Source organism: Canis lupus, chromosome 19 (assembly GCF_003254725.2).
Source record: "Canis lupus dingo isolate Sandy chromosome 19, ASM325472v2, whole genome shotgun sequence".
Taxonomy (NCBI): Eukaryota; Metazoa; Chordata; class Mammalia; order Carnivora; family Canidae; genus Canis; species Canis lupus.
Genome location: NC_064261.1, coordinates 23568909 through 23586144, shown reverse-complemented (window position 1 = coordinate 23586144; position 17236 = coordinate 23568909). Strand labels below are relative to the sequence as shown.

At 46.3% G+C, this 17236-nt stretch overlaps 1 protein-coding gene and 1 long non-coding RNA gene across 6 annotated transcripts in view; one reads left to right on the top strand and one right to left on the bottom strand.

Annotated features, from left to right (window-relative positions):
• AMMECR1L (AMMECR1 like) overlaps positions 1–11003 on the bottom strand; it is a 32814-nt gene extending 21811 nt beyond the window's left edge. Inside the window, exons 1-2 of one of the 5 annotated variants that reach the window (XM_025435954.1) lie at positions 10856–11003; positions 10034–10319 (exon numbers count right to left, since the gene is read on the bottom strand). The gene's annotated coding sequence lies outside the window, so the exon portion shown is untranslated. Of the gene's footprint in view, positions 1–566; positions 692–977; positions 1310–10033; positions 10320–10855 lie in introns of those variants that run through there. The other 4 variants (XM_049097214.1, XM_025435953.3, XM_025435957.3 and 1 more) reach the window with 4 other exon arrangements.
• Positions 114–15524, top strand: LOC125753033 (uncharacterized). Its single transcript, XR_007403860.1, has 3 exons — positions 114–374; positions 12217–12334; positions 14946–15524. It is a non-coding gene; the product is annotated as an uncharacterized LOC125753033 (long non-coding RNA).
• The last annotated feature ends 1712 nt before the right edge of the window (positions 15525–17236 follow it).

Genomic DNA, 17236 nt, shown 5'->3' with positions numbered 1-17236 from the left:
TTCCCAAAGATGTAAACAGGAGACTCCAAGCCCCACCCACACTATCCAAGGAGAGGGCAGTGAAAGAGGATAGGCCCGGAGGGATAAGGGTGAGGGAGTGTGGCAAAGTGAGGAGTTCAGATCAGGACAGCGAAGGGAGGAGGGCGAGGGATGAAGGGCAAAATCCACAGCCCGGGAAGGAGAGTTTAAGGTGGAGGGTAATGGGGATGGGGCTACGGTGCAAAAGGAAGCACAGAGTGAGGGTGGGGCTGGGGAAAAAGAGAAGAGGAAGAGGAGAAAAAGCGTGCGCGTGAAGACTTAGGCAGGAAAAGGACGACAGAGTGGGAAGGAGAGGCCGGAGCAGGGAGGGGCAAAGGCGGAGAGCAGGGCTGAAGGTAAGAGAAAACGAAAGGTGGGGAGCAGAGTACGGGGCGCCGGGGGAGTCGGGGAGACGCCGGAGCGACGGGTAGGGCAGCGAGGGCCGGGCCGCGGGGGCGGAATCCAGACGCCGGGCCGGGGGAGGGGGCGGCGGGATCGGGCTGCGGGGTGGGGGCCGCCAGGCGGCGCCGGAGACCACCAAACTTTACCGAGACACAGACCGCCTGCCGGAGGGAGTGCAGAAAGGCGCCGGAGCCTTCCTGGCCTCGCCTCCCCTCACTCGGCGGCCCGGGGCAGGGGCGCCCGCCAGCCCCTCCCCCGCACGGCCCCGGCCCCCGGCCCCCGGCCCCCCGGCCCCCCGGCCCCCGGCCCTCGGCGGGGACCGGCCCGCAAGCCCGCAGGCCCCGCCCGCCGCGGCCTCTCCCCCGCCTCCCGGCGGCCCCTCCCCCAGGCCGCTCCGGGACCCTTGCCCCTGACCCCGGAGACCCCGTCCCGGGCCCTGCGCTCGCCCTCGGGCGAGGAGGCCCCGCGGGCACGGCGGCGGCGGCGGCGGCCCGAGGGCAGCCGGGCCCAGCGGGGGAGGAGGAGGAGGAGGGCGCGGCGCAGCCCGAGTTTCCCACCTTTTCTGCTGGCCCAGACGCAGCCGGGGTGGACGGGACCTCTCGCGCTCTGCCCTCTCCTCCTGCTTCATGGAGCCATGCGCCTGGGTGGGGGCTCCCGAGAGAAGCGGGCCCGCGGGCGGGCCGGACGCGCGGCGCGGACGGGGCGGGGCGAACAAGGCCGGCGGGCGGGCGGAGGAGGAAGCGGCGGGGCGGCGGTGGCGGCGGGGAAGAACTGCTAGAGGTATTCCCCGGGCGGCTGGAGGACTGAGTCGAGCCGGGACCCGAGTCCTCCAGTATCCCAGCAGCCACCGGAGGCAGTGAGGTAATGGAGGAGGAATGTAGGGAGTCCTCCAGTGGACCACACGCCCTCTAGCGAGCCGCGAAGACCATAGAGACTCCGGAGCCCCCAGAGCACCGCCCCGCCACTGTCACGTGGCCCGAGTCCGCGCACTTTATTGGCTGGCGCCGGCTCGACGGGGTTGCCTTTCGAGGGCTGCTTTCCATTCGTGGGGCCGAGTCCCGGCAGTTGGAATAAAAGGGGCCTGTGGCGAGGTTCGGAGGCGCCGGCCGCCGTCCTCGGAGCTTGGCTCGGCCGGGCCGCCCGGCGTCGGCGAGAGACCGCGAAGCGCGCGGGGAGACCTGGGGCGGGCCGGGTGGGCGGCGGCGGCCGAGCCCCCGAGCCCGGCCGCCCGCGGCCCTTCTCCTGGACCGCGCAGGCCTCCTGCTGCCTCGCGCGACGCGGCCGGGGCAGCCGGAGCCGCGGACATCAAGCCCGGCCGCGCGCGGGCCGCCGTGGCCGCCACGGGGGTTCCAGGCTCCGGGCCGGTCTCGCCCGGGACTGAGCAGGGCAAGCGGCGCCCCGCCTCTGGGATCAGAGGCCCGCCCTCCGTCCGAAGCCCCTGAATTCCCAAGCTGGAGATGCTCCCCCGCCCCGACAGGACTGACTGTGCAGTAAGGCCCGACAAGCGCGCTCCTCGGGACTCAGCAGGGGAAGGGTCTCAGAAACACCGATGTAAAATGCTTTTTAAAAATTAGGAGTAAATGACTTCAATTTCCCATACTTGCTATTTGATTTGATTTGAGGACCTGGCATTCTTAATTGCGGGTGGAGTTGCAGTAAATCTCGTTTCTGCCCTGCTTCCTCGCCCTAACCATGACCGTTCCAAGCACCAACAGTGCGGGCACCACAGCCGGCAGATGCATGCCCTCTTTTAAAGCCACGCCAGGCTTGTCGAGAACACAGACTCAAGCCCACATATAGACTGTTTTGTGTTTTGCTGTTCTGTTTATGCACAAAGGAATCCTTAACGTGTTTGTCCTCAAAGAGCAAAGAAAAGTATCTAGTAAAAAATGCAAATCATATCTGACAGTGAAGCTTTCCAGCAAAAACCTTCTGCTCTAGAATGCATAATGTACTCAAGCATAATAAGATCTACTACTACAGACTTTTAGCATAATTACCTGTAGACAACGAAAACTGAGGAAACTGAGTATCTGATTGGTGTCTCTTGGGCCTAAGCTCTCAGAGAACCTAGTGAAGGACAACAGAGAAAGGAATAGACAGCTCTGCTTTGTAGAACAGGAGGTGACTTTAAAAAAAAAAAAATTCTGTAGCAGCCTTCACGATTCCTGTCACAGTCTTGACACACTTATCTGCTGTTGAGGCCACATTTGCCTCTTTCCAACCTCCGCCTGCCTGAAAACTACAAATTAGATGACTGTGTGGCCCACAGCTGGAAATACAGGAGGCAGCAAACCAGAGGTCAATTTCTGTTGTTGCCTCTAAATAAGGAGATGAAATTCTGACTTAAAATAGAATAAATTTCACATAGTGAAGATTTTTCCAACCGAAAGTCTTAAAATACGGCATCTGGAAAGGGCCTTAGTCTATTGCTCCCATGGCGGTACTATATCGTCATTAAACAGCCCACAGATAAGGGACTTATGGCTCCCTGGTTATCAAGCTGTCAGGAGGTAAATGATGGAACTACGCTAGACTTGAAACACTCCCAAATTAAAACAAAAACAAACCTTGCATTGAGCTGTAAAAAGAGGCATTCTACTGAGAAGTAGAATCCAGATGCTGTGCCCATTGTTAACCGATGCTGAACGGCAAGCGTTAGAACTTTTAAAAAGTCACTTTGAGATCACCTCCTATCAGTAAGCAACAGTTGGAACGGATGCAAAGATACGCAGGAGGAAGAAACCAAGGGCAATATATGCCAGGACGCTGTGTCTTATTTATTTTCTCACTTCCTACACAAAATAGAGAAACCTGGTGCCTAGGAGGCACTAATTATTTGTAACCCGGATAAGTGAAGAAGAAAGCCAGCAAGCAGCAGGAATGTAATATAGCTGGGAAAGGGAACTGTAGCTCCATCCCTCTGCATGATCTTGAAATGTCCTTCCAGTCTGCTGTGATATAACTGCACTATATCAAAATAGCTCAAATCATCTGCTTCCAGATGCACAGCTTCCCATTATTTCCTACCTTGAATGGTTAAGAATATATAGTAATATAAGAGACTAGATTTAATTGTTCCCACCCCCAAAAAGAAATGATAATTATGTGACATGATAGAAGTGCTAGCTAACCCTACAGTGCAGTACCTAAGTGTATCAAATCACCAGATTGTACACCTTAAATATACACAATGTTATATGTCAATTATATATCAATTTAAAAAATTATATATGGTCATGATTAGGAGAGTGCACTCTGGAATCAGGCTGTGTTCAAATTCCAGCCCTGAAATGAATACCTGTGAACCTAGAGCAAGTTAAAGCATAATAACTCTGATTATGAAATTTAAATAAGTTTACACATGAAGCCATTATAGGATTAGCATGTCAAAGACGCTCAATAACTGTGAAACTTACTAGTACGAGGGTATTGTGGTAAACATGAAATTGACCTGTACAATAGACATACCATTCTTTTGGATTTGCACCTTGGATGAGCAATGCACTGATGCATTAAAGGCATTTGCGAACCTATAGTAATGAAATAAGGTTTCACAAAAGATACTGATGGGTAACAGATTTTATCTGTCTCACTTTACAGACTGATATGGGTCTGGTCTTAGTAGGAGATACAATCTGAATCTGTGCTCTGATCTCCACAAAAAGCAGGCACAGAGAAACTATAATCTCTCTTTTTTTTTTTAATTTTTATTTATTTATGATAGTCACAGAGAGAGAGAGAGGCAGAGACACAGGCAGAGGGAGAAGCAGGCTCCATGCACTGGGAGCCCGACGTGGGATTCGATCCCGGGTCTCCAGGATCGCGCCCTGGGCCAAAGGCAGGCGCTAAACCGCTGCGCCACCCAGGGATCCTGAGAAACTATAATCTCTTTCAGAGATACTGCCTGGCTCTTGTGTATCTTCCATAGGATATAGTCCAGTTGGGCACTTAAAAGGGATGATGAATACTAATCTGATTAAAATAAATCTTTAAGGGGGCACCTGGGTGACTCAGTCGATTGCCTATCCAACCCTTGGTTTCAGTTCAGATCTTGATCTCATGGGTCTTGTGATGGAGTCTTGTGTCTGTGTTGGGATCCGTGCTCAGAGGGGATTCTGCTTAAAGATCCTCTCCCCCTGCTCACACGCACGCTCTCTCTCTCTCTCAAATACATTAATAAAATCTTTTAAAAAATTAAAAAATCTTTATATCTGTATATACCAATGTCTACATGGGTTGAATGTTTCAGAAATATGAAATAGTTCAAATAAACTGAAAAGATCCACAGTATTTTGTTTGTGGCAGAGTTAAACCACATTACTCTGATAAGTTTTTTTTTTTTTTAAGATTTTATTTATTTATTCATGAGAGACACACAGAGAGGGAGTGACACAGGCAGAGGGAGAAGCAAGCTCCATGCAGGGAGCCCGATGTGGGACTCGATCCAGGTATTCCAGGATCACGCCTTGAGCCAAAGGGAAATGCCCAACTGCTCAGCCACCCAGTCATCCCTCTGAGAAGTATTTTTAAACTTTGTATGTGACTTGGGTACACAATTTAACATCAAGAAGTTTCTAAACTTCTAGTTATTAATGGTGAAATAAATGAAACCAAGTTGGTAAGTTCAAGTCATATATTCATTTATTCTGTAACTACTCTTAATATTTAGTCTGTACTGAGAATTTTGTATTACTTTTTTACTGAGATGTAAATGTACAAATCTTAAGTGTACAGATTGGCTGACTCTTACTTTAGCATACATCCATGTAACCAAATTAAGATGTAGAAATTTCAAGCAGCCCAGAAGACGCCCTTGTGCCTTCACCCAGGTACAAATCTCCCTTCAGAAGATAACCATTATTTTGACTTGTATCACCAGTAATAGTTTTGTTTGTTCTTGAATATCATAGAAATGGACTCATACAGTATGTATTCTTTTTGTCCTGGTTCTTTTGTTCAACAGAGAGAAAGGCATCTCTCTGGCTGGATGCAGGTATAGTTTACTCCTTTTATTTGCTGCATAGACTGTAACATCATTCAATATATATTGGATGAATATGCCAGAATTTGTTTATCCAGCATTATTTTTTAAAATCTTGTTTCCTTCTCAGAGTCTAAAGATTTAATACTTTCTGCAAGATCTCATGTTTTTTTGCAACTCTATGTGGCTCATCCTCAAATAGCAATGGTTATAAACGGCTATTGTGTCAGGTTCCAGCCAGGAAAGAGATATTTCAGAGATAACAATACATCTCCACTTGTCTAGCCTCAGGGTATGTCACCTCTCCTCCTCTCTGCCATAATCTTGCCTGCTGAGAACTTAATCTTCCTGACATTCCACAGAACATCACACTGATCCATTACATTGGTGACATCTTGCTGAGTGAATGTGCATTCTGGAATCAGGCTGTGATGGCAAGTACTTTAGATGCATAAGAAAGTCACACGTGTTTCAGGAGGCAGGCAATAACTCCTAATCCTGGTACCAAGTACTATAACATTTAAGGTCCCCGAAATAGAAACCACACTTGGCATTTCAAACAGAAGTGATATGCAAGGAGTTGGTTATACAGATGTTAGTAGTCTAAAAGAATGAAGTAGATGCTGAGGTGACCCAAAAATTAGCAACTGTAAGAAGTAGCTACCACCTCCAGGTAGTGAGAGAACTGGGTTCTCTCCGGGGGTGAGAGAACACATGGGAAGATTTAGCATTACCAGAATGTAGGAACTTGAAGGATAGGCCACCAGAAGCTGGTGCTGAATTGAAAGACCATTTTTACCTCTGGCGCTGGAACCTCTAACAGGGGCCTGTGAACCCGGTCATCAGGCCTTTGAGGGGTGCCCTTGGGCTGGTGCTCAGAGAACCAAAGTAGTGGGGAGCTGGAACTTCCTGCGGTTCCTGGAGGAGTGCCGCACTAGCTGAAAACGGGAAGAGATAGATGCCCATCTCCTCCCACCTTCCAATTTCTCACCAGCGCCTTCCATCGGCGGAGCCTACAAAGGAAATCAGGCGGCAAAGGATTCTGGGAAATGTGGTTTGCAGACACCCAGACCCAGTTTTCACAGAATGGAATTGAGAAGAGTTGGCTTGGCCTGCTAATTACCTGGGGAACTACTGGTGCAGCCATCACTTTAAGGTTAAGAAGATTGTTCTCTTTTATTCCCCTGGGAATATGCCAGACACAACTCCTTTGGGTCCTGGTTGAAAACTTAGAAGTTCTGGGCCTTCTCCCAAGAATGCTGAATGCAGTCACCCTCCCTGAATAGTCTAGCACCTTTGGGCTTGCGGAGCTCCCGAACTTCTAGCTCCTAAAGCTGCAGCAATCGGACACACACCAAGGGAAAGAAAGACCCTGAGGTTATATGCCCTTTCCCTTCTCAGCCCTATCTGAGGTCATTCTAAGAGTTAGTACTTTACAAATGTTACAAGGACTTTTTTTTTTTTTTTTTTTTTTGAGAGAGAGAGAGAGAGAGAGTGAACATGAGCGGGGCAGAGGGAGAGAGAGAATCTTAAGCAGGTTCCATGCTAATTGTGTAGCCCTACATGGGGTTCAATCTCATGACCCTGAGATCCTGACCTAAGCTAAAATCAAGAGTTGGTCACTTAACTGACTGAGCCACCTAGATGCCCCAAAGCCTTTCTTAATATAATGACCTTAGGTTTCTCAGATCGGGAAACATGAGAGCAATTTAAGACTACCATCTTTTTTCCTCCTCAATGTTCTATTAGAGACCTTTATTTGCAAAGATGGGGGAACAATGAGATATAAACAACATCTAGCCACAGCAAGAAAGGAAAAAAATACTAAAAAAAGAAAAAGAAAAGCCAAAAAATTAAAAAAGAAAGACAGGACATGGGGACCAAGAAGGAAGAAGCTGGTGAGAAGCTATAATCACTGATACTGATTTGTGCTGAAGAAGATTACAGTTTGCTTGGGGCTTGCTCAAGGACAACAAATGTAACTGTGTTGAATGGAAATCACTGAACATATACAAAGAAATGGAAAGCACTGAACTGTTGAGGGTGATACCAGTGCAAAGTAAAAGAGGCTGAATGTGCTGGAAAGCATTGGGAATCCTTGATCACTGAACACATTGTCACTCCTTACCCACCAGATCACGAGGATGTCCAGCTGAAGCTATGCAGCTGGTATGGTGAGCACGTCAAAGTGTGAAGTACCACGTAGCCATAGCACCGGGCACAAACATGTCTGACTAGGAGAGTGAATATATGAGGAAATTTCAAAGGCTGCCCATGCCATGAATATTTTCTTCACAGGGCAGAGTTCTTAATTTATGTAGAAACTAAGTTCCTAAGCTTTAGAGCCTTAGGACCCTGGCAGAGCCCAGACATCCTGAACTAGTGATCTTCTTTCTTCTACACCACACAAAGCTGTAGGAAGGAAAATGTAGGGAGAAAGGGCAAGCAGGGCCCAGGATGCAGAGAGGAACAGAACATTTCCTTCACTTACACTTAGGTGTAAATCCAACAAAATATGTAAGGGCTTATATAATGAAAACTACAAAATGCTGTTGAAAGAAATAAAACAAGATCAGAAAAAGGAAGGGACATATTGTGTTCATGGATTGGAAGTCTCAGTATAGCAAAGATATTGGTTCTCTCCGAATTGATCTGTATATATAGATAGAAATCTAGTGCAATTCCTATCAAAATTCTACCAAGGAGGGAAGCTCCGATGGCCCAGCGTTTTGGCGCTGCCTTTGGCCCAGGGCATGGTCCTGGGACCCGGGATCAAGTCCCACATTGGGTTCCCTGCGTGGAGGCTTCTTCTCCCTCTGCCTGTGTCTCTGCTTCTCTCTCTCTGTATGTCTGTCTTGAATAAATAAATAAATAAAATCTTTTAAAAAACTCTACCAAGGATTTTGGTAGACAAAGACAAAGAAAAGCTTATTCTGAAATACACATAGAAAAAAAACAGAAACTGGAGTATCTCAAAGAATTTTGAAAAAGTAGGAAGACCCACTATACTTGCTATTTTTTTAAAGATCTTATTTATTTATTCATGAAAGATACACACAGAGAGAGGCAGAGACATAGGTAGGCTCCATGCAAGAAGCCTCATGTGGGACTCGATCCCGGGTCTCCAGGATCACACCCTGAGTCAAAGGCAGACGCTCAGCCACTGAGCCACCCAGGCATTCCTCTACCTGTTGTTATGGCTTCCTTATGTGGTTATAGTAATCAGGATTGTAGTATTTTTTTTTGAGTTTTATTTATTTGAGAGAGAACAAGCTGGGAGAATAACAGAAGAGGAAGAAGAAGCAGACTCCCCGCCGAGCAGGGAGCCCGACGTGGGGCTAGATCCTGGGACCTGGGGATCATGACCTGAGCTGAAGGCAGAGGCTTAACCAATTGAGCCACCCAGGTGTCCCAGGATCATAGATTTTATTTTATTTATTTATTTTTTTTTAAAAGGAAAGACCTTTTTTTTTTTTTAATTTTTATTTATTCATGATAGGCACACAGTGAGAGAGAGAGGCAGAGACACAGGCAGAGGGAGAAGCAGGCTCCATGCACCGGGAGCCTGACGTGGGATTCGATCCCGGATCTCCAGGATGGCGCCCTGGGCCAAAGGCAGGCGCCAAACCGCTGCGCCACCCAGGGATCCCAGGATCATAGATTTTAAAGTGAAGGGTAAAACTATAAAACATTTAGAGGAAAAGAGCAGAAAATCTTCAGGACCTGGGCTTGTTGAACAGTTTGTGGTAATAACTCCAAAAACACTACCCATAAAAGAAAAAAAATCAATCAATTGGATTTTATAAAGACTTTTTCCGGCAGCCCGGGTGGCTCCGCGGTTTAGCACCGCCTTCTGCCCAGGGTGTGATCCTGGAGACCCGGGATCGAGTCCCACGTCAGGCTCCCTGCATGGGGCCTGCTTCTCCCTCTGCCTGTGTCTCTGCCCCTCCTCTCTCTATGTCTCTCATGAATAAATAAATAAAATCTTAAAAAGACTTTTTCTCTGTGAAAGATCCTCTTAAGAGGGTTAAAGTATAAGCTACAGACTGGGAGAAAATGTTTGTAGACCACGTATCTGATAAAGAACTCATTTCTAGAATCTACGAGGAACTCTCAAACAATAATAATGGTAAGAAACAATCTAGTTAGGAAATGGGCAAAATGCATGAATAAACATTTCACTGAAGAGGATATATGGAAGGAAAATAAGCACATGAAAAGATGTTCCATGTCACTTGCATTAGACAAGTTAAGACCACACTCAGAAGCTCTTACACACCTCCCAGGACAGCCAAAATAAAAAGTAGTGGTCATCCAGAATGTTGGCAAGGATGCAGAGAAAGCGAGATGGGAATGGATAATGGTACGACCACTTTGGAAATAGTTTGGCCACTTCTCAACCTCATGTCCCGACAATTACACCACTGGGCAGTTCTCCTAGAGAAACAAAAACTATGTCTTCACCAAAACCCTTACATGATTGCCCATAGCCACTTTGTTCATGCTAGCCTGAAACTAGGAACAGCTCAGACATCCTTCAACAGGTGAATGATGAAAGAAACTGCTAGGTCCATACTGTGAGGTACTAGTCAGTAGTAAAACGAACAAACTGTTGATAAACACACCCACCTGGATGGAGCTTAAGGAGCAGGAGCTGGTGGCCGCGTGCTCTGAGGTCCCCAAAGGCACACCTCTACCACTCTGCAGCCTGTCAGCTCAACTTCCCTCTCCACTGCGTGGACAGGACGGAACTTAGGCCTGGTATCTCATCCTCCCCATTCCAGTGAGTGGGTCAAGCATGACCACATGACCCAATCCAGGCCAAAGACAGCGGCTGAGCAGGAGTCACAGCTCTCCTCTTTCCTGGCACTGCTGACTGGTGTCTTGCTACCATGTAGCACATGACCTGGAACAGCTGGAAAGGAACCACACTGATGATATTGTTTGAGCCTCTCAAAGAGTCCATGCCTGAAGGTAAAACTACCTCAGACTCATGTGATAAATTATATTCTCTATTAAAAGAACAAACTATAAAGAGTCCCTGGAATAATTCAAATAACAGCAGACAGCAAGATGCTTCTATCCTGAATGAGGGAGTTGCTAAACTCCAAAAGTCTAAAGGAAGGGGGAAGATATTAGAGAAAAATTACCTAAGCCCCATCTTCCATCTCAACAGAAATGGAAGATCCCGAAATAAGTCAGAAGATTTTTGTACGAGCAGCTGCCCATTTTTCTACCCTTCTTTTGTGTCAGTCTCATTAAGGAGTAACTTTTTAGTTCTAGCAGTGGAGCCAGAATAAAAAATATATATATATATTTTTTCTTTTAAGACAAAGCTCACAAAATACAGATAACAAGAGCAATGTGTAATGCTTTCTCCCTTCTCTAGAAGCCAGTGGGGGAAAGAGTAGAGGAGCAGGTCCCAGCCGGGGAGAGGTTATAGTCTCTCACATTCCAAACAAAGCTCACTGGAGAAGCTACATGAATATTGTTTTAGCAGCTTCAAGGGAACTGGTCCTTCTTTACCGGCTCAGCATTTCTATTTGCAGATACCAAAGAAGTGGCAGGCTCCAGGGGCCACCCTGGCTGTTGTTCCTGTCTGAGGGGCTGGCCATTGTGCCCTCATGTGATAGGTCACCTGATCTGGTCCAGGCTCCTCACAAGAAGAGTGAGACATTGAGGAGATGCAGCCTGGAATGAAGCACAGGAAACCCACCAATCACCCAGGCTGAAGTCAATCCCCTTGATCCATGTGAAACTTAGTACTAGCTCCCACGTTCAAACTACTGTATTATATATAATGAGCTATATTAGCCAACTATATAATTAAGGCCTGGAGACTTCAACTACTCCAGTGGAAAAGTTCTGCCAAATTCTCATTACAAAGTGACACTTTTTGTGAGATCTTTCAGGAAACTCAGCAGAAAGAGGAAAGTGCCCCAAGCCATCCCAACTAAATGCCTCTCGAATAATTGTGAAGGGGGTGTTTTTTAAAAACACATGCTACATGAATTCCTTTATTACCATCCAAGTGCCATAGATTGAATGTTTGTGCCCTCCCCCGCTGAAAATTTGTGTGTTGAAACCTACCCCTCCGCATGATCGCATCAGGAGGTGAGGACTTTGGGAGGCAATTGGGTCATTAGGGTGGAGCCCCCATGAATGGGATTAGCGCCCTTTATGAAAGGGACCCTCCGGGCTCTCCCACCCCTTCTACCACATAAGGACATAGCGAGAAGACAGCAATTTATCAGCCAGGAAATGAACCTCCCTCCACCAGATGCCAGTCTGTTGGCACCTTGATCTTGGACTCCCAGTCTCCAGAGCCTCGAGGCTGCTTGGTCTGTGGGATTCTCTTACAGCGGTTACAACAAGCAGAGACAAGAGGCAGGATTAAAGATATGGCTCGGTGTCTACTTGTTTATCAGTTCATTAATTCACTTAATGGAAAAGCTTTTTCTCAGGTTGTAAAAATGGTACTTGATTCTTTAATTTCTCTGATATTTTACTGGTTTCAGTATTATCACCACCGTCTTCTTTCAAAGTTAAGTTCAATTTTTACCTTTCTTTCAAACTTTTTCCAATGATCAAACTAATAGTGCATCTCTCTTCTCTAAGCTCCCATAGGGCTTCACAGTTTCATACTTAAATATCTGTTATCTCACATTTGCTTTCAATTTATTTCATGTGTGCCAGGCCTGTACTCACAGCTAGATTTCTAAAAATTGTGGTAAAAAACACAGCACATAAAACAAGCCATTTTAACCATTTTGAAGTGTGCAATTAATTATATTTGTAATGTTGTGCTGCAGATCTGAGAAGTTTTTCATCTTGCAAAACTGAAACCCTGTACCCATGGAACAACCACTCCTCATTGTCTCCTCCCTGAGCCCCTGGGTGCCAGCATTCTATTTGCTATCTCTCTGATATGTGACTGCTCTTGGTACTTCATATAAGTGGAGTCTTGCAATATTTATCTTTTTGTGATTGCTTCATCCTCTTAGTGTGATGTCCATATTGTGTTCATCCATATGTTCATCCATATTGTAATGTGTTAGAATCTCCTACCATCCTAAGGCCGAACAGCATTTACAGTCTGTGTACAACTAATGGGTTCAGCCAACACTGGCCTTACAGTGCTCATGATTTCCCAATGAATGCACTCAGTGGAGCCCCTCAAAGATCCTCTGACATTTGACTGGAGAGATGGTAGGCTCTCATTGGCACAACTGATGGACTGAGGTAGAAATGGAAAACTCACCTGAAATATGAGAACCTTCACTGTGGAAAAGTAAAAATAAAAACAAACTAGCAGCTTTTTTTTTTTTTTTTTTTAGATTTTATTTATCTATTTGAGAGAGAGTGAGAACAAGAGAGATCACAGAGGGAGAGGGAGAGGGAGCACACTTGTCTCTGAGCAGGGAGCTGGATGTGGGGCTTGATCCCAGGACCCTTAGATCACAACCCAAGCAGAAAGCAGACACTTAACTGACTGAGTTATTCAGGTGTCCTCGAACTGGCAACTCTTAATTACCATTTGGTTTAATAAGAAATATATATTTGATCTTCATCCCCAGTTCCTGGCACAGAGCCTGGTATAGTAAAGAGCCAAGAGCCAGAATTCCTGGGGTTGAAATCCTAACTTTGCCCCTAAGTAGCTCTATGACTGTGGAACAATTAAGTCTCTCAGTGCCTGTTTCCTCATTAGTAAAATGGGAATAATAGTACCTATCTCTTAAAACTGCTGAGGATTAAATGAATTGGTATCTGTAAGGTGCCTAGGACATTACTAGGAGCATAAGTGTTACCTAAGAGGCCTTATGCTATAGATGAAAGGGTACCTACTGACAACCTGGATTTTAGTTTCCCAGCTCGATGGTTACCTGGCTTTTTTTTTTTTTTTTTTGTGGCCAGATTTTAGCACTCTCTTTATCTGTAAAAATGTGGATGGTTCAAACGTTGCTGTAAATGTAGATTGAATGCTGGCGCTGTGAACTTGAGTTTGGGGCCATTTTCTCTGTTTCCTCAGCACTTTGCAGAGTGCCTGATACCTAGCATGCAACAAACATTTGCTGAGTTTACAAAAAAAAAAAAAAAAAAAAAAAAGGTCTTTAGAAAAAGACCTTAGGATTTCCTAGGAGCTAGGAGATGAATTATAAGTGTGCTTGTGTTCTTAGTAAACTTCTTGCAACATACCTGAGTTTATTTTTTTTAATTTTATTTTTTATTTATTTATTTATTTTTTTTTTTTAATTTTTATTTATTTATGATAGTCACAGAGAGAGAAAGAGAGAGAGGCAGAGACACAGGCAGAGGGAGAAGCAGGCTCCATGCACCGGGAGCCTGATGTGGGATTCGATCCCGGGTCTCCAGGATCGCGCCCTGGGCCAAAGGCAGGCGCCAAACCGCTGCGCCACCCAGGGATCCCTATTTTTTTTAATTTTAAAAAATATTTTATTTGAGAGAGAGAGCATGAGGGGTGGAGCAGAGGGAGAGGGACAAGCAGACTCTACTCTGATCAGAGAGCCCAACATTGAAGCTTGATCCCAGGACTCCGAGATCATGACTGGAGCTGAAGGCAGATGCTTAACTGACTGAGCCACTCAGGTCCCAACCATACCTGAATTTATGCTAATGAGGTGGCTCTTGATGGCCTGAGATGGCTTCAGGGGGTGGTTGGTTGCCGGTGATAACAACCACATGATTAGATGGTTAGAACTTAGAGCTCCCAACCTCTGGGGAGGGAAGAGGGGCTGGAGATTGAATTTGATCACCAGTGACCAATGATTTAATCAGCCATACCTATGTGATGAGATTTCTATAAAAATTTCTAAGCAGCACATTGAAAGCTTCCCAACCCATGAACACAGTGAGGTGCTAGGAGGGAGGTATGCCTGGAGAGGGTATGGATGCTCCATGATAGCTCCAAATACCTTTTAGCTATTCTTGAGTTGTATGCATCTCTTCTACTAGATTGTTCCTGAATTGTATCCTTTATAACAAGCTAGTAAGCATAAGTAAAGTGTTTTCCTGAGTTGTATAAGTCATTCTAGCCAACTACTGGGCCTGAGGAGGGGGTCAGAGGACCCCTGATCTACAGCTGCTCTGTCGGAAGTATGGGTGGCCCCTCCAGGACTTGAAGTTGGCATCTGGAGTGGGGGTATAGGTTCTTTTGGAACTGAACACCTGTGGGGTGTGCTGCTAACTCTAGGTAGTTAGTGTCAGAATTGAATTGAATTGTTGGACATCCAGTTAGTGTCAGAGAGAATCCAGGAGTTGATGCTAGAGTCATAATGACAGGCAGGCATTTTCTCCGGCTCCGAAAGGAGGCATATGTGGGAAAGGAGCCTAGGCAGGCAGGCATGTTCAATGTATCTGGTGCTTATTAGGAACTCAACACCTATAGGAGAAATGTTTACCTACAATAAGTATTACTGAAATGCCTTGCAATATGGGGACATCTGGGGTAGTCTAGTAAAAGTTATGGAACATTTACCAAAGATTCTGATTTAAAGTTTATTTATTTGTTTGTTTATTGTAGTCTCTACACCCAGTGTGGGGCTTGAGCTCACAACCCTGAGATCAAAAGCCGCGTGCTCCATCTGAACCAGCCAGGTGCTCCTAAAGATTCTGATTTAGGGATCCCTGGGTGGCGCAGCGGTTTAGCACCTGCCTTTGGACCAGGGCGCGATCCTGGAGACCCAGGATCGAATCCCACGTCAGGCTCCCGGCATGGAGCCTGCTTCTCCCTCTGCCTATGTCTCTGCCTCTCTCTCTCTCTCTCTGTGTGACTATCATAAATAAATAAAAAATTAAAAAAAATTTAAAAAAAAGATTCTGATTTAAAATTATTCATTATTATGTGCTGTTCACTATAAAGTTAGTCCCACATTCATGGGAGGCCCAGCTTCGCAATCTCACTTTGAGTTTGTAAAGTATAAAAACTGTGCTAAGAAAAATGCTGTTGGGCAGCCCTGGTGGCTCAGCGGTTTAGCGCCACCTTCAGCCCAGAGCCTGATCCTGGAGACCTGGAATCGAGTCCCACATCAGGCTCCCTGCATGGACCTGCTTCTCCCTCTGCCTGTGTTTCTGCCTCTCTCTCTCTCTCTCTCTCTCTGTGTGTCTCATGAGTAAATAAATAAAATCTTTTAAAAAAATGCTGTTTCCTCAATTATTTGCAACCCTCTCCAAATCATACACAAAAATCCTCATGTAACCTGCATCGAGAGAGATGTGTTAGCCAGAGAAAGGTGAAGAGCAAGAGGAAGTCCAAGAGATGGCTCAAAGCAGGCCGTTTCTGCTTGATGGCTTGACACTGTGATTTTCCACCCAGCATGGTGAGTCTCATCGAAGAAATGTGTTACAGAAGTTCTTCATTCTAGACCTACTCCACCAGTGACTTCTGGACAGGGTCTGGAATCTCAACACACTCCCCAGAAACATTGGTTTCTTGTATGGCCTGGATTGTGGCCAGTACCCCCCACCTCCTAGCCCTCCCCCCAACCCAGTTCCACCAAATTCATGTGTTGAAGCTGTAACCTCCAAAGTGACTACATATAGAGCTCACAGAGAGCATCTTCAGGACACAAGATTAAGTGAGATCATGAGGGTAGGGCCCATCTGCAAGTGGGAAGAGAGCTCCTGGGAACAAAATTGGCTGACACCTTGATCTTGGACTTCAAGCCTCCAAAGCTGTGAGAACTACATTTCTGTTCTTCAAGCCATCTGGTTTTTGTGGTACTCTGTTAGAGCAGGCTGAGCTGGCTAAGGCCGCTTCGGGGGGTAAAAAAATGACCAGTCTGTTCTTGTCAGCTACAGTGAAGGGATCCTCGCTCTAGACCTGGAATCTCTGGGCTGGAGGCCGGGATCAGTGGTGGAAGGGGGCACAAGGGCTCCTAACATTGGCAATGCTCTGTTTCTTGGGGAGGGTATGATTACACAAGAGGGTGCACTTTGTGAATCTCTGTTAGGCTGTGTATTTAGGATTTGTGTACTTTTCTGTATGTACTTCTACTTAAAAAAATGACAATATTCAAAAAAAAGTTCAAAAGTTCACCTCTTAGAGCACATATGTAAGGTGCCTGACCGTTTTTAGCACGCAGGCCACACTCATTAGTTATTTGCCACCTCCTATTAGCTCATTAGGTGAAAGGCCAAATAAATATGCAAATGACCAAACTGAGTGAGGAAAGAAGGAATCAGCAGTCCCACTGCCACTGAGAAAGCAGAAGAGTGCAAGGAGAAACGGGCACAGACGTGGGGTTTGTATTTTGGCTTCTTCACCTCCCGAGCAGGTCACTTACGTCTCTGAGGCTCAACTTCCTAACTGCCTGAAGGGTGAGTTACCAAGATTAAACGTCATTGGCAAAGGCCAGAGGCCTGTATGCACAGCGGAGCTCAGTGAGTATTAAGCACGATGCAGACAAACAGGGCGCTGTGATGTGGCCAAGTCCCCAGGCTCCTGCAGTCTGAATCATGGACAGGCAGGTAGAATCAGCAGCCCGATGTGGGGCTCCATCCTAGGACCCTGGGATCATGACCTGAGCTGAGGGCAGATGCTTAACTGACCATTGACCGAGCCATCCATGCACCCTTAGCAGGCAGCTGTAAATACAGGTTTTCTCGTGGCCATTAACCCCTAAGTGTCTGTAGACTGAAGCTTTCGAGGGTTCTCTAGAAAGTTAAACTTTCCAAGAAACGCTGTTCACAATTTAGCTTCAAGGAAATCATTTGCAGTTCCAGCTGCCATGTGCTCACATTAAGCTTATTGCTGGTGATGACTGAGCCAAGACAGTGGTGCCAAATACAGCCTTCCTGAGTGACTTTAAAAAA